The sequence below is a fragment of the Grampus griseus genome (assembly GCF_964374135.1).
Source record: "Grampus griseus genome assembly, chromosome: 13".
Classification (NCBI taxonomy): domain Eukaryota; kingdom Metazoa; phylum Chordata; class Mammalia; order Artiodactyla; family Delphinidae; genus Grampus; species Grampus griseus.
Genome location: NC_139007.1, coordinates 86,707,744 through 86,733,151, shown reverse-complemented (window position 1 = coordinate 86,733,151; position 25,408 = coordinate 86,707,744).

Genomic DNA, 25,408 nt, shown 5'->3' with positions numbered 1-25,408 from the left:
CCCTTTACGATGATTAACTTAAGTGGCAGAGCCTCCCAGCCCGTCGACTTCTTTGCGTTAGCTGGGCTGGAGAAAAATTGTGCAAACTCCACTCAGGGAAGAGATCACAGTGACTCTGGACAGAGGGGTTGGGAAACCAGGGATGGAGCCCAAGCTTCTCCTAGTTTCAAAACATTCCTCACCTTTGATCTTGGCACTTGAAGGCTGTCGGGAAGCCCGCGGAGCCTGTGGTCTCTGGCGGAGGGTGAAGGGGCTTCAGGGAACCCTCCAGCTGCTGTTCCCACCTGGGCGACTGGCTCCCACCCTGCGTCCTGAGGCTCCGGCTCGGCACATGACAGGCTCTGCTCACCCGCTGTCGCTTCGCCCTGCATTCATCCATTCCCCCTCTCACGGATCCTTGCTCAGCACCTACTGTGTACAAGGTGCACCTCCACCCTCACCCCCCGTCAGGTCTTTTCCATAAAACCACCTCCTCCCCGCTCCGCTCTGTGTGGTCGTGACGCTCTCCAGGCATTCAGGTTGGGTTTGGCAGGCATGAGTCGGGGACCCTCTCCCCCCAGAACCACGGGGGCAGCAACCGGTAGGTGACCACCTTCCTTCTCTCTCCTCCTTGACTCCAATCTCAATTTCTTCCCTTCATGCGAGCCCTTCACTGCAGAGCTGGGAGAACCTTGCCCAGGGCTGTAGGGAGTGAGATGGGCCATTACAGCACCAGGAGAGAAACTTGGACGTCCTACTGACACCTCAAGTCAGAGGATGGTTACCTTTGGGAGTGTGGTTCTCCGGTTATTTTCTCTGTGTGTGTGTGTGTGTGTGTGTGTGTGTGTGTAGGGGGTTGTGTAGGGCTGTGCTGAGGGATAGAATAGTGAATAGAACAGGGTTGTTTGGACCACTCAGGGTCTCCAGGATGAGGATGACCTTGTCTGGATCTGAAGCAGAGGGGCAGCTGAACGTGGAGAGGGACCCAGGGGGGCAGCAGTGAAATATTCCTGCCGGCTTGGAAATAGGAAAAGTAAATTGCACATTAAAATGAAAATAATCTGTAAAATCACAATGAATGAATCAGAGCAGAGCCATAAATATAATGAATGGGGACGCGGTTTCTCCACCGACTGCAGGCCCAACTGCCCCACGTCCTGCTCCTTTGCCACCTGTGCCCAGAACAGCCTCTGTCACACACTCCACTGTCACCCCAGGGCCTCAGAGGCCCAGCCGTCTCTTGGCTGTATCACTGCATCCCGCATGCCAGGGGCTCCTTGTAATGGGGCCGGGCTGGGTAGGTGGGGACTCCTTGTAATGGGGCCGTTAAATGTCTCCAGAGAGCTTTTCAAAACGCACAAGCCTACCTGCCTTGCAAGTGTCTCTATTTTGAACAAATCAGCCAGCTGCCCCGCGGGAGCCCTGCCTCTACTTTCGTCTGGGAACTGCTGTGGATCACGCTTCTGGGATCGGATGGGCGGCCACGCTGCACTGAAGGCCAGACCCTGCCCTGAGCACCTGGCCCACCCCGCGGCTGCCCTGGGCTGGGAGCAGCAATTCCACGCTCCCTGGCCGGCCTCGGCCCGATCTCCCTCTTTCCTGGTCTTTCCGACTCGCGCAGGAATGTGCTGTTATTTCTCTCGTCTCAGGAAAACAGCCCCAAATTCCTCTTGGCCCCAGTCCCCTGCACCTCCCGTCGGCAAACTTCGTAACGCGCTGTCTCCGTCTGACGTCAGAACGCCCGCGTGCGGTCCCGCAGACCCGGTCCGCCCCACTGCTCTGCCACGGTCTTCTCCACGTTGCTCGACCCAGGGCGTAATCCCCGTCTTTTGAACTTGAATCCCGTCAGCGTCTGCCCGGCAGATCTCCCCCGCTCCGGGGCCTCCGGGCTCCTTCCCGCCTCATCAGCTTCCTCCTCGGCCTCCCCTTCTGGCTGGTCCCCGACATCTGACCCTGGTGCGCTTGGCCCCGCTCTCCATCCTCGTCTCTCTCTGCGCGGGGGGCAGCGGGGGGGTCTCCTCTCCCCGATTTGAGCATCATCTCTGTGCCGCTGACCCTCAAGCCAAGCTCCAGGGCAGCCCCTTCTTCGAACTGCAGACTCACCTGGGCGGCTGGGTCCTGGGTCCCTCCGCTTAGATGCCTGGTGGGCGTCTCAGGATGCATGTCCTGTCCCTCCCCAGCCTGCCCCCCGCGCCCTGCCCGCCTCGGCTGGGGTGAGCCCGTGTTTCTGCTGCACAGGCCACCCTGGGCGCTAGCCCGCAACCTGACCTCCCATCCCTCACACCCAAGCATCAGCAAGTGTGTTCGCTCCGGCTTCAAAGTACACGCAGAACCGAACCACTTGCGGGCTCTTGTACGGGTGATTGTATTTAATCTTTGAAAAATTCTTTAGGCCTGTTCCTAAGTTTTCAGCTGAAGAAAGAGGCCAAGGAGGCCCGTGGTGGCCCACATCCCAAGGGTGGTGGGCGGAGACTGTCTGTGTCTGCACTGTTCCCCCTCTGTCTGCATCCTCACCTGGCTCAGATGGGGACAGGAGAGGAGTTCCCCAAGGTGAAGAGTCCCGAGCTGGGGCTCTGTGTGGGCGTGTGAGAGTCGGGGTGGGGAAGCTGCGAGGCCTCCCACCTGCAGTCCCTCTGTGTCCCCTCCCCCCGCAGGCCATGGGGGCTCCGGAGGGTGGGCAGCAGCTTGGACCCCAGCGGCCCCAGTCACCCAGGTGAAGGGTGATTTTTCCTGGGAGGACTTTGTGCGTCCCTTTCAGGCTGGGACGATTAGTCCCAGAGGGCGTCGCAGGGGGAGTGAGACAGAGGCTGCAGTTCTGGCCGGGGATCCTCGGGGCTCCTGCCTGGCGTTTGCTCACTTGGGGGGCACGTCAGTAAGTGTTTGCTGGGAGAGGTGTTTCTGGGCCGTCGTTGCTCTGCCCTCTTGGGTGTCGCCTGGATTTGGGCCAACGGGCCTCGGTTCCCAGGTGCGGGTGGTGGGCACGGAACCAGCCAGGCCAGTGGCTGCCCAGGGAGCAAGCTGGGCCCCCGGCTCATCACGGCTCCACGGACCCCCGACGACCACTGCACACGGTGTCGGTCTGAGCACAGCGACCATGAGATGTGCGGCTCGCCCTGGACCCGCTCGACCCCAGGTCCGCAGCCTACTGCCCTGCGACTCTGTGTCAACTTGGATTTCATTAGAAATATTCGTGTGTTTCCAACTCTCACAACGACTCCTGCCCTCAGCGGCGGCCTCTGTCTCCTCCTTCCCTCTGCCGGGGGCCAGGTCTGAGGAGGTCTGAGGAGGCCTGAGGCCTGAACCTCGGGCTGTGCTACAGCTGGGGGGTGACCACGCAGGCCTGGGGTTCCGGTTCCGCAGATGGACAAATGAGCCTCCCAGGGCCTGGTCCAGAGTCACTGGTAGCCACTTACTTCCTGGAGGCCTGGATGACAGAAGGACTCCAGCCTAAGAGGAAAGGGGCCCAGGCTGTGACGGGAGAGGCGTCCTTGCAACCTCTGGGCCCTTGGCCGGTGCTTTTTCCCTGACCGCCTAACCTCGGGTACCGAACACCAGCAAGGCCTCTGCACCGCTCTAAGCTGGGGGGATGGCAGACATGTAGCAGACGGTCGCTGTGCTCTCGGGAGGGGCTTCCCGGACTCACATGCTTCACTTGTATTGGAGAGACTATGACTGAGCGCTAGAGCTCGGCATGTGGAACTGCTGACTTCCTAAAACCAACGTTGGATGTTTAGGCGGACATCAAATAAAGAACTGATAAGAACGCGCCGTTCGCTGTGCTCAGCAAGAGCGGGAAAGGGCTCTGCAGCCCGGATGATACGCAGAGGCGAGAAGGAGTGAGGATGGTCTCTGTGCCCTGCGGGGAAAGGCCTCCGGGCGCGGATGCCAGGCGAAAAGCGGACAACAGACTGCATATGGGGGCGGAGTGGATAAGAAGATATATTAGCATTACTTTTATTTACTTAAAGAAGCACAGAAGATAGGCTTAAACCTAGCACAGACGGTGAGTTATACAGGGAGGCGGTGAGTTATACAGGGAGGCGAGGGGCTTGGATAGATACATCCTTAAATGTCGTTTGGATATTCAGACAGTGTGGAGTGCAATCCAGTAAACACGGTTACGGATTAAGTCCCAGCTCACGGCCTGGGCCACGCTTCCCTCGCTCTTCTCTGCCTGTGGCGGCCCTCGAGGCCCGACTTAAATGCTGGCTCACCCCCCAAGCCTCCAGTCAGCGTTCATGACTCCCTCCCAGCAGCCCCATAATGCGCTGCCTGTACGTTTATTTAAGCATTTATCTCACCCCGCCCCGCGTAAGAGTTAGTGATTAACCTGCCTGTCTCCTCCAAATGATAGAGTTCTTGAGGGAAAGAATCGTGTGTTACTCATCACAGCGCTTTGCGCGGAGTGGCTGACAGAACACATGTTTGCTGGTGAATGAATAATTTAGGGGAGCTCCAGGAGGGCTCACACCTACCTTGTGTGGTTCTAAAGCTGTGTCAGTGACTCGGATTCTCTCTTGGATGAACTGGGATGCTGGGATCTCTCAGTGCCCTTCTCTGGCTTGACTGTGGAATGCCTTGGACACGCGGCTCTCCCCAGGCCATGCTCCGTCTGACCTGAGGCAGTGGGCTGGCAGGCTCCCTTTGATCCACTGAGCCCTGTCCCGGGGAATGGCCGTCCTGTGTCCAATATGAGGGCAAAGGACTTTCCTCTCTACACAGACGTGTCTACACATGCCAAACAATTTGAGAATTTCATCAATTAAAAAATGTAACTTCAGCTAATGGAAATAGCAATAATAATAGTTAATGACACATTTGAGTCGATCAATACTTGATTAACTTTTTTTTAACCTTTTTTTTGCTGTACGCAGGCCTCTCACTGTTGTGGCCTCTCCGGTTGTGGAGCACAGGATCTGGACGCGCAGGCTCAGCGGCCATGGCTCACGGGCCAGCCACTCCGCAGCATGTGGGATCTTCCCGGACCGGGACACGAACCCGTGTCCCCTGCATCGGCAGGCGGACTCTCAACCACTGCGCCACCAGGGAAGCCCACTACTTGATTAATTTGATCCATCTCTTGTGCTCAGAAACACTGAGGCTTTCTTATGTGAGAGGTGGAGACGGCTGAGTGGCCAGGTCACCCCGGGCAATGTGGCCCTGGGCCTAATGAGGAGTGAAAGGCTTGGGAGGGTTAACCCGAGGGGCTGTTCGTGCTAAGCGCTATTTCTAGAAGACGAGTGACCTTCCAGTACGACTGCTTATCTTCCTGACAGCACGTCCCATCCTGAGCCCCTACGCAGCAGGGGACGGGCCGACAGGCTTCCTGGTCTGCATTTCGCCTGCCTGTCTCCTTGGCCCCTTAGAGAATGCGGTGTGTGACCGCAGAACACCAAGGCCAGGTCTGGGTGAAGATGAAGCCCACTTTGGAGGCACTCTTTTACTCTCAGTGATTCACGGAATTCTGACCTTCCAAGGCGGGTGGGGCTTTTCCAGCTCATCGTATAGAGCCCCTGGTCCTTGGGGCCTGCGGTTGCCCCCGGCTCTGCAGTGGAGCTGGGTCCTGGGGCTGGCTCTATTGGATCAACATCTTCCACGTAAATCTCACCTGTCACCCAAGCCCCATTTCTTCTGTCTGCTTCATGCCTGGAAATTGCCCCCATTACTGAATGAACGCGCAGCCCGGTTCCCACACTCGGGTCTGCAATCCACGCTGAGGAATTCCTGCACTTTTGTGTAAGTCTCCCCTCCCAGGCACCAATGAAGGAGTAACAACAACAACTTAGCAACTCACGTTCGATGAGGGCTTCCTGCACGTCGCACGCCGGGAGCTGCGGCACAGCCTGTGTAAACCCTTGCGTTTTCCCTGCTGCGCCTGAGGAGGCCCACGACTATCTGCATTTTGCAGGTGAGGTTATTGAAGCACAGAAATGCTGTCACTTGGCCCAAGGCCACCAGCTCCTAAGTGGCACACACCACACAACACCCCTTCCATGCCCACCTTCCTAGGCTGACCCCAATGACGTGTTTTATTGCCTGAAGCATTTTGTTAACACTCTTCAAAGGGAGAAGACCTCTTCTGAGCCCATGCCTGTTGTTGTAAACTCGTAAAAACAAATTATAATAAATAAAAACCTGTAAGTCGGTTCTAAAAGCTCAACGTTTCTGACCACGAATCTGGAAGTTTGCAGAGGTCGCGCCCCGTGCTGCGCCGGCTCAAGGCTGCAGGTACGTGGGAGCTTGTCTGGGACGAGGTTTGCTGAGCACAGTCTGCCCTGGTCCTCCGCAGGAAACACAGAGCAGGGAGCACCTCCACCTTCCCCGACGGGGGCAGGGGCCCTGAGCCTGCATTCAGCAAGGGCCCCGCAGCCTCGGCGCCGGCCTCGCGGAGCTGGTAAAAATGCAGAGTGTCAGGCGCCCCGACCCACGGGCTCAGAGTCTGCCCCCGGACCCACGAGGTCCTGGGCAGATGACCCTCGAGAGACAGTGCTCTAAGGCGCGGTCTGAATTTCTGAGGTCTTTCTGAGCCTTACATTTCACGGTTCAGCTTCTCTCTGGAATCTGGGGGTGGTGAAGCCAGACTGGGCATCTCGTCGGCAGCATAACTGCTGGCAGGTGGCTCCCCCGCCGACTGCTGTCCATGCCCAGCCCTGGGCGTGAGCTGCGGCTGCTCCGTTTTCTCCTTTTGTGGATTAAGGCTTGAGATGGCTTTGGGTCTTGTTTGTACTTTTTCTTAATCACTATTTAAAAGGGCTCTCAACTGTTTTTGCAGCAATAAAACTCGTGGGGCAGCAGAGCTGAAGCCAGGGGCTTGCCCCGAAGTGCCTGGATGGGTCAAGGTTAAGGATGGGTGAGAAGGTCAAGTGTGGCCTCTGGGTCATGGCAGGTGAGAGGACGGGGGGAGGGCTGCACTTCCCACGGTGACTCCTGGGGCCTGGGCCTCTGCACGGGCCAAGCGCCTCGAGGCTGGATGCATGGCCTGCTTTAGGGCTGTGGGCTGGCATGAGGCTTAGTGGGGCCGGCAGTGAGGCAGCCGACGGTTTGGGGGGGAAGGCGAGCTCCATCCAGCTGGTCAGCGCAGCCAGACAGAGAGGGTCGGTGAAAATGCAGCACTTCCTCTCCGTCCAGGTAGCTTTGGCTCCAGGCGGGGGGGGCGAGATGCACGGGGCAAGCTGTGACCCCCGCCGCCTCTGCTTCCGGACCCCGTGGAGCAGGTGACGGGCCGGGGAGCGGGGCGGGCGGGGACAGCTTCCTGGTTTTGCCCCCTTTGGGACAGGACACCGTCTGGGACACTGTTTGGTGGCCACGCATCTTCCCTCTCGACGTGGCCGGTAGACCCTCGCGCCCCAAAGTGCTCCCAGTATAGCGAGTGGACGTGGGATCCAGGAGAAGGCCCACTTGGTGAACGATAACGTCGAGATGAAGGGAACGTGGCCTTGTGTCCAACTCTAGGCGTCTCAGCCCAGTGACATCGTGTGACAAGAGCACCCAGACCTCCCAGAGCCAATCTACATGACAGACAGACAGACAGATGACACGGGCTCGGTCCCGAGGCTGCAGAGAGGCTCAGGGTCCCGATGCCCTTGTTCCTTCCCCGCCCCACTGTCCTGGACCCGCCTGGCCCTGTTGGCATCTCTGCTCAGAGAAGCTAAAATAACAGGTGCGTCGTGCCGGGTTTCTGAGAACAGCAGAGATAATCCCCACGTGTCCTGTTGGGTCTATAACCTCAACCTCCTCTGGGGTCCGATCCTGCACCAGCAGCCCCTGCTCAGAGGACGGGCCGGCGGGTCGGCAGGACGGCCCATGTGTGAGCATCTCGGAAACCCACTTAAACCGCAGGGACTTCAGCTCCAGAGCGAGGGCACTCCTGGTATGAATCTGGTTGCACAGAGAGGCTGTCCCCTCTTCCTGCTCTAGCTGTGCTGAGAGGGACCTCGGCATCTGGAGATGCCCAAGACGAGGATGAGAAGGAAGGTGGGCGGGAGGGGACAGTCCGTCATCAGCCCGCGGGGGCCTGAGCAGCCCGGGGAGAAAGTCCCCCTCACGGCCTTGGCACCAGCGTATCTGCTTGGAGCAGATAAGACGCGCTGACGGGTCTCGGTGAGAAGCAGGAGGTCTGTCACGGGGTGAGGTGTGGCCCGTCGCCCCAGGGCTCGCCCTGCTCTTCCTCTCTCTGAAGGAGGTGGAAAGTGGTCTCTGTTTTAAGGTTTTCCAGGCTTTTCCTTAAACAGTCACCGAGCCTGCAAAGCTCTGCTCTAGACAGGACACAGTCTACACTGGCCGCGGAGGGTCCAGAGCCATCTTGGTGTCACACGTGTGAGTCCGGCGTGGGCTTCCTGGAAGGGACTGTCAGGTGTTTGAATCTGTGTTGGTTTTTATATCTTTTACTTTGGAAATAATTGACCCCTTCGCACCTTGCTTTCTGATGACTGCGTTCATTGGGTTCATCCACGACTGCCTGAATTTCACCTGAAAAGTTCTGTACTAACCTCCTGGAGCACAGAACTCCACTTTTTCTGTGTACAGAGGGCACCCTGGATGAAGTCAGGGGGGGCTGGAGAGCACCTGGGGGAGGGGAGGGGACACCTCTGCCCCCCACCCCGTGTAGAGCCCCCGGCAGCCTGGGTGCAGTGGGGGCCTGGTGCCCTCGCCCCAGCGCTGCTTCCACTCGTGGGCCTCAGTGCCAGCCCTGCCCCTTCTCCGCAGCCTGGAGCCAAAGAGGCCTTGGAGCCGGTGAGGGCATGTCCCCTGTTTCCAGGTGAAGCGCAGGCCGAGAGAGAAGGGACAGGCCTGCGGTCCCTCGGCGGGTGGGTGGGCTGCCCACAGAGGGGCCCAGCCCTGCTCAGCTGGCGCGGCTCCTGGGTAGTGCCACCGCCCAGCCTTTGCCAGCCGAGGGTCCGCTGGGAGGTGGGTGCGCACGGGGGGCCGGTGGTGTCGAGAATCCCCGGGGAGGATGAGCCACACGTGTGCGACTTCCTGCAACTCTGCTCCGGTGAGCAAACCTCCAGCTTTTCTCAGCCTTGCAGAGGAGGACTCTGGGAAGCTGCAAATGATTAGAAAACACTGAAATAGATGATTGTGAACGCCCCTTCCAGCTTTCAGTCTCTGAGTGGAATTTCTAAGCTTCCTGCCCCGAAAAGGAGCCACTCTCACCACAGTGGGCGTGAGGGGCCGAGCGGCGACTTCAGATGTGAAACTGGGGCTTGGTAAGAGAGACCAGGCCTTCACACGCCACTCAAGGGCTAACCCACCCCGGCCACCAAGGCTCAAACCTGGCTCTGAGGTTCTTCATGGAGAAGAACGGGGAGGGGGAAAAGGGGCCACTGGAGGGTCCGGATGCAGGAGACGGAGTCTGGGGGGGCGGCGGCGAAGGGGAGAACCCAACGCCACGCCCTTTGCTCCTGTGGCCCTGGCACCTCCACTGAGGCCTCAGGGGAGCCGTCCAGAGTCTGGCCTGAACGGAGGGCCTCACTCGGAGGACTCAGAAATCTCTTCTCACACACGGGATACGACCCCTGAATGGGTCCAGCTGGGTGGGTCTGAGAAGCAGCAGAGCCAGGCCCCGACTTGGTCACTTATGTAACTTAGTCTTGAAATAACAAACGTCCACCTCCCCAGCACCCCGTGGGGCGGACGTGCAGGTCCCCCCGACTCCCTGTGGGATTCAGAGTCAGCGGACCCTCGACTCCACGTCACAGCACTTCTGGAAAAGCCATTCAGGGAGCAAACCAGCCCCACTCCTCCCTGCTGGCCAGGCAGGACCCACCCTCCGTCCTGGGGTCACTGGCTGGCTCCCCGCCCAGAGTCTCAGCTGAAACCCAGAGCGAAAGTCCACGGGGCCTGGACCCTAACACGGGGCCTCTCAAACACAGGGAGTCTGCGATCCTAACCCAGCCCGAGATGGACAACTAGGTGGTCACGGCAGTTTGGACCCTCTCGAGTCTGGAGAAAAGCTGGAAACTTTCAGATCGTGCAGGAAACCAGACAAGCTCCATGTCCTGATGTCCCGCTGTGCCCCGTCTCAGGAACTGGTCTAAATCGACCCCCACCGGCAGGGCGGGCTCTCCATGTCGGTCAGGAAACACGCCCGTGAGGTAAGGCATTTCCCCAAGGCTGTGTGACTTGGACATTGTGGATTATTTTGCATTTCTAATAAAAAAGGTACTAAGACAGATTTTACAGGTCATCAAAATGGCAGGTCATTAAATGTAGTGAAAAGTACAATGATTTATTCACAAGGGTGTGTGGAGGCCGCATACGGTTGATAACCCAGGAGGGGAGAGGTTGTAAACAGAAACTTTTAATAAACTTGGAATCCCAAGGTGAGAATAAAGTTATGCTACCTGCCATTTATGCCATCAATGCTTTAAAAAATAATAAACTGTGAGCTGTTTTCCTTCAAAGGCCTTAGATGAGACTGATTTTTAGAAATGACCCTCTGCTCATGAGAGGCTGTCTGCAGCTACCCACTTTCCCCCGACAGAGTTGTTAGAAGTGCCCGCTGAGGGGACCTCCCTGGCGGTCCAGTGGTTAAGACTTCGCGCTTCCAATGCAGGGGGCGCGGGTTTGATCCCTGGTCGGGGAGCTAAGATCCCACGTGCCGTGGGTGCAGCCAAGAAAGAAAGAAGATTTTAAAAACTGGAAGCGCGCGCTGAAGTGGTGTCGGAACGAAGACTGTAAGTCCTCTACGTCTTCCAAGTGTTCCCTTCGCCTAAAATGTAGGAATGCTCCACAGCTACGGCTCTTAACCTCCTGGGATGGCCTCTGAACATCTGAAAAGCTATAAACCCCTTCCCCAGAAACACACACACAAACACGCAAGCATAACTTCGCGGAAAGTGTCAGGAGGTTTTCAGGTGCCGCTGTCCGGGCCCCCGCGGTCCCCTCCCTCTGGGTGTGGCCTGCATCCCACCTTTAACAGCTGTCCCGTGAGGGTGCCTTTCGGACCCACCGAGGCCGCCGTCTGCACAACCCCCTGGCCCCTGGACACTCTACACCCAGCCGACCCTGGCCCGGCCTTTCCAGGTCATCAGAGGAGCTACGGGAGTGATCTCTTCCGCGGCCCTAGAGACGACGCGTGTCTCCAAGTGGGAAGGCGGCCGGTGGGCTGGTGGGTGGTGTTTGGGTGCCCAGCTCGCCGCGGCTCCCACGGGGCCCTGGGGCTGACCCTGCCCCCCCTATGCCCGCCCAGGGCGGTGGCTCTGCACCTGTTCTGTGTGGGCGGCCAGCACTCTGCAGTGGGGACAGATGGAGTGGCCTTTGCTCCGGGACCAAGGGCCGTCGCCTGCGGGGACACAGACAAAGGGCGACGCAGCTGCTCAGGGGCCTGACTCATAGCCCAGCCGCAGCGGCAACTCAGGGACTAGATGTGCCTTCGCTCCAGAGGGAGCCTGGCAGGTCCAAGGGCTCAGCGCTTCCAGGCGGGCTTGGAGTCAGGGATCCCTGGGCACCCCCCTCCCGTTGAAACCCCGTCTCAGTCCCAGGCTGGGGACTCTCAGGCCCGGGCCCCAGAGCCGTCGCGGTTCGGGGAAGAAGTCCACGGAAAGTCCTGGCAGCGGGGCTGGGCGCGCCGCGGCGCAAAGCCTCCTGTTTGGCTTCCGTCTGTGTCAACGGTCAACAGATTGAATTAGGTTAAATGATATCGTCAAACAGGGAAAACGATTATCGAGCACTTGCCCCCCGTGTGCTGTGAGTTCCGTTGATTTGTGGGGCTCCCGGGACAGAGGAGAAAAGCGAAGAGTGGAGAAGGTGTCTGCTCTTGGGGTTAAGGGCCCTACTGAGACGGGAGCGTTTCCCGGGACAGTCACAGCCCCTTCACACCCCGCTCCCCTTCCCTTCCAGCGCTCACACCCACGCACACACACGCAGACACGCGCGTGCACACCACCACCAAGTCTGGCCGGAGGAATTCAGCACACGTGATTGCATCTCCCTGCGTGTGTCTCTCTCTCGTCTTTGTTTCCTCCCTCCTTCTAATCCCTCTTCTATTTCCCTCCCTCCCTCCCTCCTTCCTCCCCCCCTCTTCTTTCTTCCACAGCACAGACACTAGTCGACACAATAACACGAGACACAAAAAGAAGCGTTTAAAAGTAAGAATTTGTTGTCTTTTTACTGAAACACAGTTAATTCCGAAAGAGTATTTTTACATAGTTTGGGTACAACATTTAAACCACCCAGTCGGTAAGCAGACATAAACTGACACTGTGCTAAATACATTATTTATTTTGTTTAAAAATTTACAACATGCCCATCAATAATGCATCCAACTGGAGAACGTTAATTTGCTTCAGGCCACACACCAAAAAACCAAATAAGACTCACGTCTGTCACTACTCCACCCTCTGTGGTCAACACACTCCAGAATCCATCCAGAGCAGAGAGGGCAGCTCACCCACAGGACGGAGCAAACGCGCGTCCCCCTGTGCCCACCCCACCTACCTGAGAACCTCGTGGTTTCCGGAGGTTTCCGTGCGCATCGCGGCTCAGTGTGGTAAACACTAAGCAGCGAGGGCTTAGCTCTTAAAGACTTGAAGTCTGCAAAGCAATCTCAAAAGGGATTAAGATCTTTTCTGGGGGATATATGATCACGTGCTCTCAGGAGCTGGACTTCAGGAGGACGGGCCAGGAAAAGAAACGTACACGCATAGCTTTCTCTTTTTTTTCCATATAGAAGTTCGGAAGGCTCGTCTTAAATTCTTCTTTACTGAAAATGCCCCAGAGCACAGGTCATGTAAAATCCAATCATTGAAATATTCCAAACAGCTAGGAGTCACTTGACAAACATCTTCCCAACCCCACTAAGCAGGGCTGATTGTGAAAGAGGGGCTGGCCCTGGGCACACTCGGCTGTCCCCAAACCGCCCGGTGACGTTCCCTTAAAACCATGCAGAAGGACACCGGAGCCGAGAAGGCAGGAGGCGATGCGGCCAGGAGGACACAGATGTGGAGCTACCTTCTCCAGCAGAGAACGTGACTCTGGGTACCATTCTGACATGGCTGCCTCCGTCCCAGTCCCCGGCGGGATACTATTACTAGGGTTTGGCAGAGCAAAGGCACGGAGGAACGCTGAGCCCGTAATTCCTGGCGCTCCTGGGCCGTGTCATTCAAGAACTTCCTGGTTTCGTTTCCATGGTTCGGCAGCAGACTCCAGCCCATCCAGACATTTTTATGGTTGGATTCTTTGTGGAAAAGACAGGGCACATATTTTCTCTTAAGTGGAGTTTCTCCTTTTCGCTGGGCTTCGGCAACTCTGCTTCCCCAGAGCCAAGGGCACACGTTCTCCAGCGGGCGGCCGACATTGTGCGCGGTCAACGACCATCTGGTTTGGAACCAGAGAGCCGTGGAATGGCAGTGCTGGCTGGGATGGCAGACACGGCCGGCGCGAGGGCTCCAGACCGGCGCTGCCTGCGGGACCCCCGGGGAGGGGGAGGGTCCCCGGCCGAGGGTTTGGGGGGCTGGATGCAAAGGCCGATAGAGCAGGAAGGAAGGGCCTGTGTGCCAGAGTGCCTTCTTTCTTTTAAAGAGAAGCTGAATATTTAAGTTTTTAAGTGAAGTTTCATGATTAAAACAAATTGGCAAACAAATAGGCCTGTGGGAGAGAAGTCCTTGCTCGGGCCCTGAGCCCAGCCTTCCTTTAGCAGACGTGACCCTGAGGCCATGAGCCGGAGGAAGAGCTGTCCCAGGTCACTCAGGCATGGAAGGGGGAGCCTGGGGCTAGAACTCTGATTTCTCGGTGATTAACATCTAATTCTTCCTGCCAGGCTGGTTGACAATTATTCTTTGAAACAATCACTTCTTCACAGGAGGGGGAGGGGAGTTAACTTACACAGTCAATGCCAAGCCTAGACCATTGTCCTGGGCTCTTGTTCTCTTTACGATTCAAATATAAAAAAACTTTAAAATATATGTTACATTAAATAGTATACTCACATATTACATACGATTTTACTATATAGTATTATTATCATATAAGATTTGAATATGTACACTCATGTTACAGCTGACCGTGTTTGAAGGGAATTGTCAGTAAATAATACCGCAAAGATTCCAGTCCCCTGGTCCTCTCTTATCTGAGATGTTACCACACGCCCATGGGATTCTTTGCAGATGATAGACAGGGATGATGGAAGACTCCTACCACTGATACTTAAAGAGATAACAGTAACCTCAACAAACGCTCTGATAAGCAGGGTCAGTGGAATCCCTCGGAATGCCTGGAATTCACTTTTAGTACATCCCCATCCTGACGCAGGCTGGCAGTGCTGAGACCCAGCCGGGCCTGGGGAGCCTGGCCCCCGGGGCGGGGGGTGCCCCGATCTTGGCAGCGGCCCTTCATTCTGTGTGACTTTCTGTGGGGAGTCATTTCTGGCCCTCAACTCTTCTCATCTCTGAAAGGAGAAGCCTGGGCTGCTGTCTCTCCATCCCAAAGCCTCTCATCTCTGGGATCTGAGAGACCGGATCTCTAGTCCTGGACCCATGGCCTGCCACGTGACCTCGGGCACGTGGTGTAACTTTTCTGTGCTTCAGTTTATCTGTGAGACACGTTTGTTTGGATTCATTGAGAAGATACGGCCGTGCCTGCCACGGGGTCCCCACCCACAATCAAAAGTCATCTGCTCTAACACAGCATTTGCCCCAAATAAAAACTGGTTGCAGAATAGCAGTCTATGATGTAACGTAACGGGGTGCATAGAATGTGGGGGTTCACAATGACCACGAAACCCTACACCTGCTGAATGCTGGTGTCTAGTCTGGAGGGCAGGGAATCCCGTGAAACCCGTTGCCACCAAGAACAGACAAGAATCTTAACTTTTCTCCTCCAGGGCCTGGGACAACTTCATGGGCCCGTTAGAGGGTTTGAGAAAAGATGCGTAACCTGTCCCCAGAAAAAGGCACGTATGCGTACACACACTAAGTTCTGCATTCCACACCAGAGGGTTCATGGGCTCCAGGAAACCCACCCTGGATGTTGGTGGCTTTGAAATTCTCTCAGGAACAGTCGGTCACTTACAGCCGCCTGGGCAGTCGGTGAGGGGTTTGCACTCAGCAAACTCTCTCTCCTGATGTGGGTTTCACTGTGGGTGATTTAGGGGACTGAGGGTGAGTTCCTGCCATTGTCCGTGGCCTCCTAGAGGTTCGTGGATCCTGGTCTGTCTGGGGGGGTTCCCATGTGCGGGACACGTATGCATAAGAGTAACACCCAAAACCAGGATAAGCATCATCAACGGAGTCCCTCTGTCCTCAGAGCCCGGGGTTCAAGTGCAGGTCCGTCAGACGCCAAAGCTACTGCCCACCACACTCTTTAATAAAAGGAATGTTAAAAATTATGCTAAAGGGCTTCCCTGGTGGCGCAGCGGTTGGGAGTCCGCCTGCCGATGCAGGGGACGCGGGTTCGTGCCCCAGTCCGGGAAGATCCGACATGCCGCGGAGTGGCTGGGCCTGTGAGCCACAGCCTCTGAGCCTGCGCCTGTGCTCCGCAACGGGAGAGGCCACAACAGTGAGAGGCCCGCGTAGCGCAAAAAAAAAAAAAAAAAAAAAATTATGCTAAAGTTATTCTGCTATTTGGGAACCTCGCTGCCCTTTCTGCTCTTGGGTCCCCTGAGATATTTCTCAGCTGTGAAGTGGAACTCAGTGTACCCCCTCTGCCCTGGTTCTCAACTTCCAGCAGTTCTCCTGTCCCAAGCTCCTCCAGTTTTTGTCTCTCTCGGCGCTAGTGTGTGCAGAGCAAGGATGCTTGTCAGGGTGTCTGGGAGGATTGGGGCAGGTTGGCTCCTGGGAACGTCCCCACACATGCTCTGGGCAGGGAAGCCCTGTTAGGAGAAGGGCCGGGCCTGGTCACCACACTCTGCACTGCAGGCCAGCCTGAGTAGCCCATAGGCGCCAGTTAATGGGCAGCCCACCCCTAGGCCAGTGGTTCCCCTGTGGAGGGAAATTTACTCTGAAAAATCTGGTCACTATTATACTTTTCTATATAAAAATGAGAATCACTATTGTTTTAATAATACAGATTATGCATGTAAATACCAACAGAGTCATCTATGCTGGTAATCATAGGAGAAGAGGAAGGTTCTTAACTAAAAGTGGGGTATGCCTCATGCCCCGACACTCCCTCTACCCCACCAGAAGGGGTGTCTCAATGGGGAGGGAAAGGCCTGGCTGACAGGTGACATCGTTGCCCAGGGCAGCCTTCCTCGGGGCTTACTCACTTTGTCACAGAAGGAGATAGCCTCACGGGGTTCATGTCTCCATCAGGAGGGGCGTTCTCATGGGCTCCTCCCACAAGTCTTTACTGAACATGTATTGAATACGTGTTCTAGGCGGGGGTCTAGGTTCTGGATGGACAAGGTGGACACTCCCTGGTCCAATAGGGGAGACACACGTAGACCTGATAAAGGATGTGGTGAGCTCTGCCATAGGTCGGGCGCATGGAATGCTCTAGAGCTCAGAAGAGGGACATTCCGGGCGGTGTCCTGGAGGAGATGCAGGTGTACGGACAGGTGAAGAATGCAAGGAAGCCAGCCAGGAGAACAGGGGGAGAGTGAGGAGGAGCGTGGAGCTGCGTGCGGAGGAGTGTGTGAGACACTGGGGGCTCAGCGTGGGTGGGGACGGGGGACAGGAGAGGCCGTGCGTGGGCTTGGGGACCCAGAGCAATTTTCCGATCCTTAAATGGCGGGATGTGTTTTGGGGCTGATCCCAGAGGTAACTGGGATGACAGATTAGGGGGAACAGACTGGAGGGGCCTCCGTGGACCAGGAGAGTGACCTGTGGCTCCCATGGGGCCAGCTAGGCGGGAGAGGGCAGGGCTGCAGGAGCAGGATATCGGTGACTATGACCAGGGACTGCTCGCGTTGAGGATGTTGGGTTGACCTCGCACGCCGTGGCGAGCTCTGCTGGGGAGCTGGCGATGCAGAGGTCGGCCCCCCGGCCTGTCATCCTGATCTGAAGCTGCAGGTAGGGGTCTGGTACTGCCTTCCATGAGGGGCGTGCTGCACAGACAGGTGAGCACAGGTGGCCCGTTCTGGGCACTGAAGGAATGGAAGGGGGGCTCAGCTGGCAGAGGTGAAGGGGCGGGGACTGGTCCACACTTGTGCACGCCGGCCTCTGCTTCTGCAGAGCCGCCCTGCTGGTTCCGGCTGCTCTGCATCTCCCCCGGGAGGCCCAGGGAACCCTCACCCCGTGTCCACTGCGGGTGGACCATGGGGCCCCCGCCCATGATGGGAAGCAGGCGGCTTTGTCCTTTTGTCCTGTCTGAATAGAAATCATGAAGCAGCACTTCACACCAAAGGCCTGATGACACGCACGTCCTCTGGCCCTGGTGGCGGCAGGGCTGGATTGTGAGTACTGGCTGGGCTGGCGGGGCCAGGTCGGGGGCTGCAGGCTGGGGCCGTGAACCGAGCAACAGGGGACCAGGCCCCAGGAGCTAGGCAGCCGCTGGCGGTGCCAGGCGCACAGACACCTCCACGAACAGGTCGAGAGAGCTCAGCGGGCAGAGGGTGTGGGGAAACTTCTCTACAGGAACCAGCTGACTGGGCTGCCCACTCCCAGCGACCCCAGGGGCTCCCAGCTTGTCAGCCGACCAGGCGCCAGTGTAGTATCCAGTTAAGGGCGTGGCTCCAGGGTCACACGGCCTGGATACAAATCCCTGTTCTGCCCTTTCTTGCTGTGAAACCCAGGCCTAGTTACCTAACTTATCAAAGCCTCAGTCTATCCATCTGCAAAATGGCCTTTTGCAGCAGTAGCACTGCCGTGAGGATTCTGTGGCCCTGGGGACCCTGGGAACAGGGCCTCCTCAGCCCCGGGGAGAGTCCGTCGCCCGGCACTGGCTTGAAACTCAGCCTTAGCTCCAGCTACGTCACCGCCCAGCGGCAACTTGCCCTCCCTTGTGGGCGGGTGTCCAGTGACCCGCACAGAGCAGGCGCTGATTAAAGCAGCCGCAGGAATGATGACCCGACAAAGCTGCGCATCTTTGATTACTGACCACGAAGCCCAGCTCTGGGATGGTCAGGGTCATCGACGCCTGCAGCCCAGCCGGGAGGGGTCTTGGTCCTGCACCATCCTGGGATGCAGGCCGGTTCGGGGGAGCATCTGCATACCAGACCCGCAGCATCCCTGTCTGGTGGCTTCTGTGCGCTGCCCCCTCATCCCCTGCCCAGAAGCCGGGGCGTCCGGGGGCACATCCCCCAAAGGGATGCTCCGTCCCCCCAGGCTGTGTGCTGAGCTCGGGTCCCACCCAGGCCGCAGCCGGCGCCCGTCACGCCCGTGGCACCGCAAGGTTTAGGCTCAGACCCCGCTGTCTGAGGCTGACTGGGAAGCCGCCTTTGAAAACGCTGTAATTAAACCCAGGTCGCCGAGGGGCACTGGGAGTTCAGGGGCCGGGGCACTGGGAGGTCGGGTTTGTTGTGGCTGAGTGTCCGGCTGAGCCGGGGTTGAGGCGGCCCCTCCCCCAGGCTAATGGCACGTTCCTGCAGGAAGTTGCACAACGTCCAACCAGGGTCCAAGTACACACGGAGTTCAAAGACAGAAAACAGTAGGTTGAGTGTCAGTCTCTGAGGGATGAATTTAGGCCATTGTTTAAACTCCAATGTTTGGTCAGAAAGCCCACACTTGTCCAAACACTTGAGAGGAAGGCAGGGACCCACAGTGAGTCAGCGAGGGCGGCTCAGGCCGGGAGAGGCCCGCGTCCTCACACCGTCCTTGGAAGATGTCCTGCCCTGCAGGCAGAGGACCAAACGCCGCTGGGATTTGGGTCAAAGGTCTGGGAGGTCTTCCGGGCACACGCATTCCTTTCCTGCTCAGTTCCCCGTGCAGCTGGGGCCCCTCCCGGGAAAGTGTCCTCCAGCCACCAGCATCCCCTGCAGGACTGTTTACCCCCTGGGGTTACTCACTCAGGTGACCCCGAAGGGGGCTGTTAGGACAGGTGACACGGGCAGCCAAGGTGACAGGCGGTGGACACTGTTTTCCAGGCCAGTGGATGTGGAAGCCGACTGTGTTAGGATGTGGTCACTGATTGGGCCGGGGCGGGGTGTGGGTCCAGGAGTCGTCCGCCTCCAGCAGCTGGACGCTCGATGCAGCAAAGCTAGCCTGGGGGAGCCGGGGGAGGGGGGCGGGCTGGAGTCAGGGAAGATGATGAGCACAGTTTTGACCATGTTGGACTTGCAGCCACTTGGGGCATGTGACGGGAGTGGTGGGTGGGGACTGTGTGTGTGGTTTGAAGCTCAATGAAGAGATCGGGGCTGGAGTCACTGATTTAAGATTCATCAGCATTTAGATGATGGTTCTGGAAAGAGGAGGGCAGTGGGGCAGTGACAGGGGATGGGTGTAGAGAGAGGGCAGCTGGGGGCGGCTCTGAGAGGCACTGCAGGCCAGGGCCCAGCTGGGGGGCTGAGAACAGACAGCCAGGGAGACCACCGGTGCCACAGAGCAGGCCCGCGCTCAGGACAGGCTGCTGAAGCTGGGACACAGCGGGCTCCTCCGGCTGGAATGACTCGCTTGGCGTGTCTAAGTGTCCATTAGGGGCTGGGTGAGCATTTTTTTTTTTTTTTTTGCGGTACGCGGGCCTCTAACTGTTGTGGCCTCTCCCGTTGCGGAGCACAGGCTCTGGACGCGCAGGCTCAGCGGCCATGGTTCACGGGCCCAGCCGCTCTGCAGCATGTGGGATCTTCCCGGACTGGGGCACGAACCCGTGTCACCTGCATCGGCAGGCGGACTCTCAACCACTGCGCCACCAGGGAAGCCCTGGGTGAGCTATTTTAGTACGTCTGATGGAGAAGAAGTGGGAACACTGACTGACCACTGATTAGATGTAGTTTGTTGGGTGATGGATTCCAGGGCGAGGAGGGCTGATAACCAGTGTCCTGGCGCGGGGAGGACCTAGGATAGTGGGGTGTGATGAAATGGCGTCAGCCTTGGAGCCGGAGCTCAGATCCCCGTACCGCTAGGTACTGACCAGCACACGGTGCTGCACTGGTCGTGAGGCTTCAGCTGCCAGACACAGAGGTCAGCTCTGGCCACCAGCTCAAGGTGGGAGCTTTGTCCATCCTCCCCCTGCCCCAGCCTCTGCATTGGCTTTGTTCACTGCTCGTGGGGGACAGGGCCACCCCGGGCAGGGGTGCCAGAGGGGAGAACTTTCTCCCCATGGGTCCTACTGGGTCTCACCTGCCCTTCTCCAGTGGGGGGAGTGGAGGTGCAGAGCCACGTGAATGACAGGTCAACATGGAGACGGAGGGGCTTTAGGAAAGGGTGACGCTGGACAAAAGGTCACAGGTGAGCACACATGCGTGCACATTTTCCAGCGAGGTACGTTGTGTCATGTCCCGACCTCAGTAAAGGGCACCTGTGTGGGAAGCGAGTGCTGAGTGAGATCACACACGTGAAGTTCTGGGTCCGAGGCCTGGACCCTCACCAAGCGGGGGCTGGCAGTGTCACAGCGGGATGAAGGGAGCTGGGGAGTTCGCGGCGCTGGGTGTTAAGGGGCACCGGCGTTTGTGCAGTGCACACCCTGTGGCACCGTCCAGGATGGCTCGCCGTGGGAGCTCTGGCTCTAGATGAAGACGTGGCAGGGGTAGCGGCCTCCGAGCTGACTCGGGGTCTGGGGTGGGCGGACCCAGAGGCCTGGTGGTCCAAGCCTTCCAGTCAGGATGGAAGAGCGAGGCCCAGAGGAAGGAAGGCCTGAGTGAGGGAGGACCCAGGGCAAGTAGAGCCGTGGGGTCCGAGGGCCCACGTGCCTGCCCGGCTGGTGTTCTGACCGTCCATCAGCTCCGGGGAAGCGCTGTGTCCCGAGTCCCCGGCCGGGCCCATGCACAGGGGTGCTGGGTAATTATTTACCAAACGAATGAGCTTTATGGCCTAACGTATGAAACACATTTTGAACGTTTCCTGTTTCATTTCTTCCTTGAAAGAGGCCCACAAGGAAGAGACAGGGAAGGAGAGAAAGGGCCCACTTCTGCATCGAATATCCCTCTCCCAGCCTCCCCTGCATCCTGCCTGACAGCCCCAGGGCCGCCACCAATGCAGGCGCTTCTGAATGTCTCATCGCCACCCTATTTCAATGTTGATTTATAGTCAGTCACCACTTAATAAATATGTTCTGGAAGGTTGTTTTTTTTAATTATCTAAACACTGAAATTATAAAAGGATGGAGAGAATTTTCCTCTCTCAGCCGCCCTAACAAGGAGCCAAACGCCTTGTGTCAGCCTTAAATAATATCTGGGCTTTTGATATCATTAGCTCAGTAATGACCTGTCTTGTCACAACTGGAAAGGTATTGTCCTGTAGAAACCTCATTCCTGAGCCAGGATTTCCTTTCTTCTTCTGAGTTCAGGGTGAATTGTAGCCAGATAAACAGCTGTGAAGTCTGGATGTCCCATTTATGTTTTAGATGAGGGTCTCTCTGTGAGGCTGGAATAGTGACACTGGCCCAACTGCTTTGGGTGTCTTACTAATTAATTTGCAAATGGGAAGAGAATCGGCACACAGGACTCCAGTTTGCTCTGCCAGAGTCACCCAGGGTTTCCTCTCTGCATTTCCTATCGAGACAGACAGATTTAAACGCTCGAGCGGCTCTCAGCATCGGCTGAGTAACCGGCAACGTAACCCTGAGCCTTGCGCGGGGGGAGGAGATGCCCACCCGCACCTCTGCCACACAGGGCTCTGAGCGGGCTCGACTCACATTCTGTACACAGAGCCCCACCATTCCCCGTGGAGGAAAGCAGGTGACAGAGAATGTGGGCCTAGGGCCTTCATCCTGTGCCAGGGGACTCCTACCTAGAGAAGAGCTGAACCCACGGTAAAGTACAACTTACCAAATAGAGCCAACGTGATGCAGGTGAGCATCTCATTTGGACTGTGGAAGCAGAGCTCAGAGATGTTGCCCGGCATGTGAGGATGGTGGCGGGAAGGGTGGCCCTGGGCCCAGCAGACCGAACGCCCAAAGGCCTGAGTTCCTATTTCCTCTGCCATTTAATAGTCTGGTGTGTATGACCACAGGTGATTAAGGCAGCCTCTCTGTGTGTCTTCCTATCTGTAAAAATGAGGATGGTAGTAATGCCCTGCTTGTGAAAATTCAAATATGATGATGGGTTTGAAAACACTTTCCAGAAACTGCTCAGTGTACAGTATATGCAAATTATAGGTAAATTACTATGATAAAAGATCATTGTATTGTGTTATTGCTGGATAAAAGTTTAAGATTGGGGGCTTCCCTGGTGGCGCAGTGGTTGAGAGTCCGCCTGCCGATGCGGGGGGCGTGGGTTCGTGCCCCGGTCCGGGAAGATCCCACATGCCGCGGAGCGGCTGGGCCCGTGAGCCATGGCCGCTGAGCCTGCGCGTCCGGAGCCTGTGCTCCGCAACGGGAGAGGCCGCGATAGTGAGAGGCCCGCGTAACGCAAAAAAAAAAAGTTTAAGATTGGTAAAACCAAAGACTATGACAAGGTGCACTTACATTGCAAGAATAACCAAAAAAAAGAACAAACAGGGAAAATTTGCCCTTCCAGATATCAAAATGTAGTATGAAGGTATTTGAATCAGTGCGGTGCAGGAGTGAAAAAAACACTATAATGATACAGAATGGAGAGTCTAGACTTATTTCAAATTAGTAAGGGAAATAGTAGATGACTTAATAAATGGTACTGGGACAATCACTCATCTATTTTTGGAAAAAGTTTCATTCTAATTCATAATACTCACAAAAATAATTTTCAGTTAGAAAACTGAACATTATAAAAGTTCTAAAACTAATGCATGCAAATAAATGAGAGAGTACTTCAGTTTCCAGGGATAGGAAAGGCCTTCTTAAGCAAGACCCAGAGAGACAAAGAGATGAAAGGCTGACAAATTTGACCACAAAAAATTTGTGTTGTTTAATTTTTTTCAGTAGACTTTTGATGAAGTGTCACATACATGGAGAGACGCTCGCAAGTCTGGGACTTACTTCAATCAGCCGGTACCACGTGACCTCGAGGCCGTGCCGTGAGAAGTCTGAGGCTTCTGCTGCCCCAGGCTCGGAAGGCTCCCTCTCGGAACCAAACTTGAGAAACTCCAGGTCACGTGCAGGAGAAGTGAAGAATGAACAGCTGACAGCCACGTGTGCGCATGTGTGCGTGCGTGCGCGTGCCACTGTGGACTTCCCAGCTCAGGCCTGCAGCTGGAAAGTAAGACAAATATTTGATTGTTTTAAGCCATTATGTTTCGGGGTGCTTTGTCATTCATCCGCAGACCACAGAAGCACTCCTTCCCCAGCGCTGTGCAGAGCCGCGGCCCATGGATCTCTCAGGACTCTATTCTATCCCACTGGTGCAAGAAGCTGTGTTCCTACCAACACCACAGGCTTTCGGGAGAGCCGACCCTTCTCCGTTTACGGAACAGCGGCATAGCGAGAGCATCACTCCTCCTCCTTTAGGGTTGGCGCTCGTGGAGCCCGGATAACTTTCTCTTCTCCCGTGGAGGAGGAGAGTGCTCGCCACAGAAGGACAGACTAGCAAACGCCACCTCGTTTGTGAGTAGAGAAACCCAGCCGCTCGCCGGGAAGGTGAGGGCGTGCTGGCCTTCAGACACAGATGGATCTAAGTCTGGTAAGATTGCAGACTTCGCAGGGCTAAATTATTAGTGTCAAGTATAAATACTGTAGGAGTTTAGGGAAATAGATAAAATTTTTTAGCTGTATCATTTAGGATTAGGTTCAGACGCACGTAGCAGAAAACATGTATAAGAGAGACTTGAACCAGATAATGATTTATTTTTCTTTTCCATAAAATGAATCTGGAGGTAGGCTGCTTAGAGTTGGTTTCTCACACCTCCCTTCTCCCATTATCAGGGATATAGGCCTTTTCTTTCTGCTCCAAATTTCCTCATGGTTGCAAAATATCTATTGTGGCTGTGGTCATCACGTCTACATTCCACCTAGCTGAATCAGCCACCTTTAGATAGCTTTCCTGGAAGCCCCATCCAACAGCTTTTTACATGGCCATCCTTATAGCAAGAGCTGGGAAGTTATGTTCACAGAAGACATGTTTCTGTTTCCAATTTGTAGCAGTTTTGTGACCCAAAGGAGAAGAATTGCTCTTGGATTCATGGTCGTGGGTGCCTGGAGCCAGCTCCTGACCCTGTGAGATACAAAGCGTCTCTACTCCGTGTTCTCCCTGCCGGGTCCCCTTTCTCTCCACCTGTGCCCTTTCCCCCATCCCTCTGGGTTCACCTTGGGCTGCTCCTGTAGAGAATTTGCAGGCCAGGGTGTGTCATAGGCTTCCACACGGTGGCCTGCTACCTGGACGTCCTGGCTGTTGGCCCAGCGAGCCGTCTCCTTCGCCCGGTGCCCCCAGAGCCGCCGCAGAGCCTGCATGAGTCAGGGGTCTTCAGGCCCTGCGGGACTGCGTCCTGTGCCAACAGCGGGCGTCACCTGCTCTAAGCCGCTCTGTGAAGGCAGAGAGGAGAGGAGGGCTCAGGGGCTCCTGGGCCAGGCAGCTGTGAGTGAATCATTATTTTACCAAAAGCCTTTTTGGTTGTGCTTGTTTCGTTCTCAACACTCTTAAGTTAGTCGGGCCGCCCCTTCACGGATCACTAACTCACTTGGGTAATGACCATCTCTTGCGTAACAGAGGACGTTTTTGACTGTGTGGTACCTTCTCAGATGATTTTAATTGGATGGAGATGACAAGGTTCTATGTTTATAAGAAGGTTCAGCAGGGTACTCACAGGTCCACATGGTGACACGACATTGACACCTGAAGAAGAAGAAATCCTGGGTGAGCACATGACAGCCAGGCGGGGACTATGGCACTGATAGACTTTCTCTTCTTTTCTTTCAAATGTAACTATTGTATTGATGAGAATGCTCTATGTACGAAAAGCAAAACTTCATTCCAAATCTCGTCACCAAGAAATCGTTACTGTTCCTGTTTCTTCAACATCATTTCAGAGATTTCCAGTGCATGTATTCTCAGAGGAAAGTAGATAGACATTTCTACAAAGTTTTACAAAAATGAGCTCAATGATTTAAAAATATATATCATTTATTAGATTTCATATAACTTGTCTCTAACAAAATAAGGTGAAAAGGAAGGAAATGTGTAAGCTTCATAAGTGACATTAGTTCCTAAAAAACTCTAAGGCTCAAAAGAGTGAAGCTAAAAAGTTGGGATTAGGGTCAACTTTCTGTTTTTAAATTTTTTTAAAATTTAATATTATAACTTAAAAAGCCCATTGATTTCCTCCTTGCACGTGCATTCCCCCACCCGTTTTCCTTCCCCATGACTGCTGCAGGTTTTCCCACTTTTACAGACTTGCATTTTGCACTGCCAGCGTTTGCTCTGTGTCCATGGTTGCACAGTATTCAAATATAGAGCCAGTGTCCTTTTCTTCCAGGCTTTTTCATACTTAAGTTTTTTAAAAGTCTTGATTCAACTGGTGTTGGTTAAATTTGGGGGGTTAAGTATTTT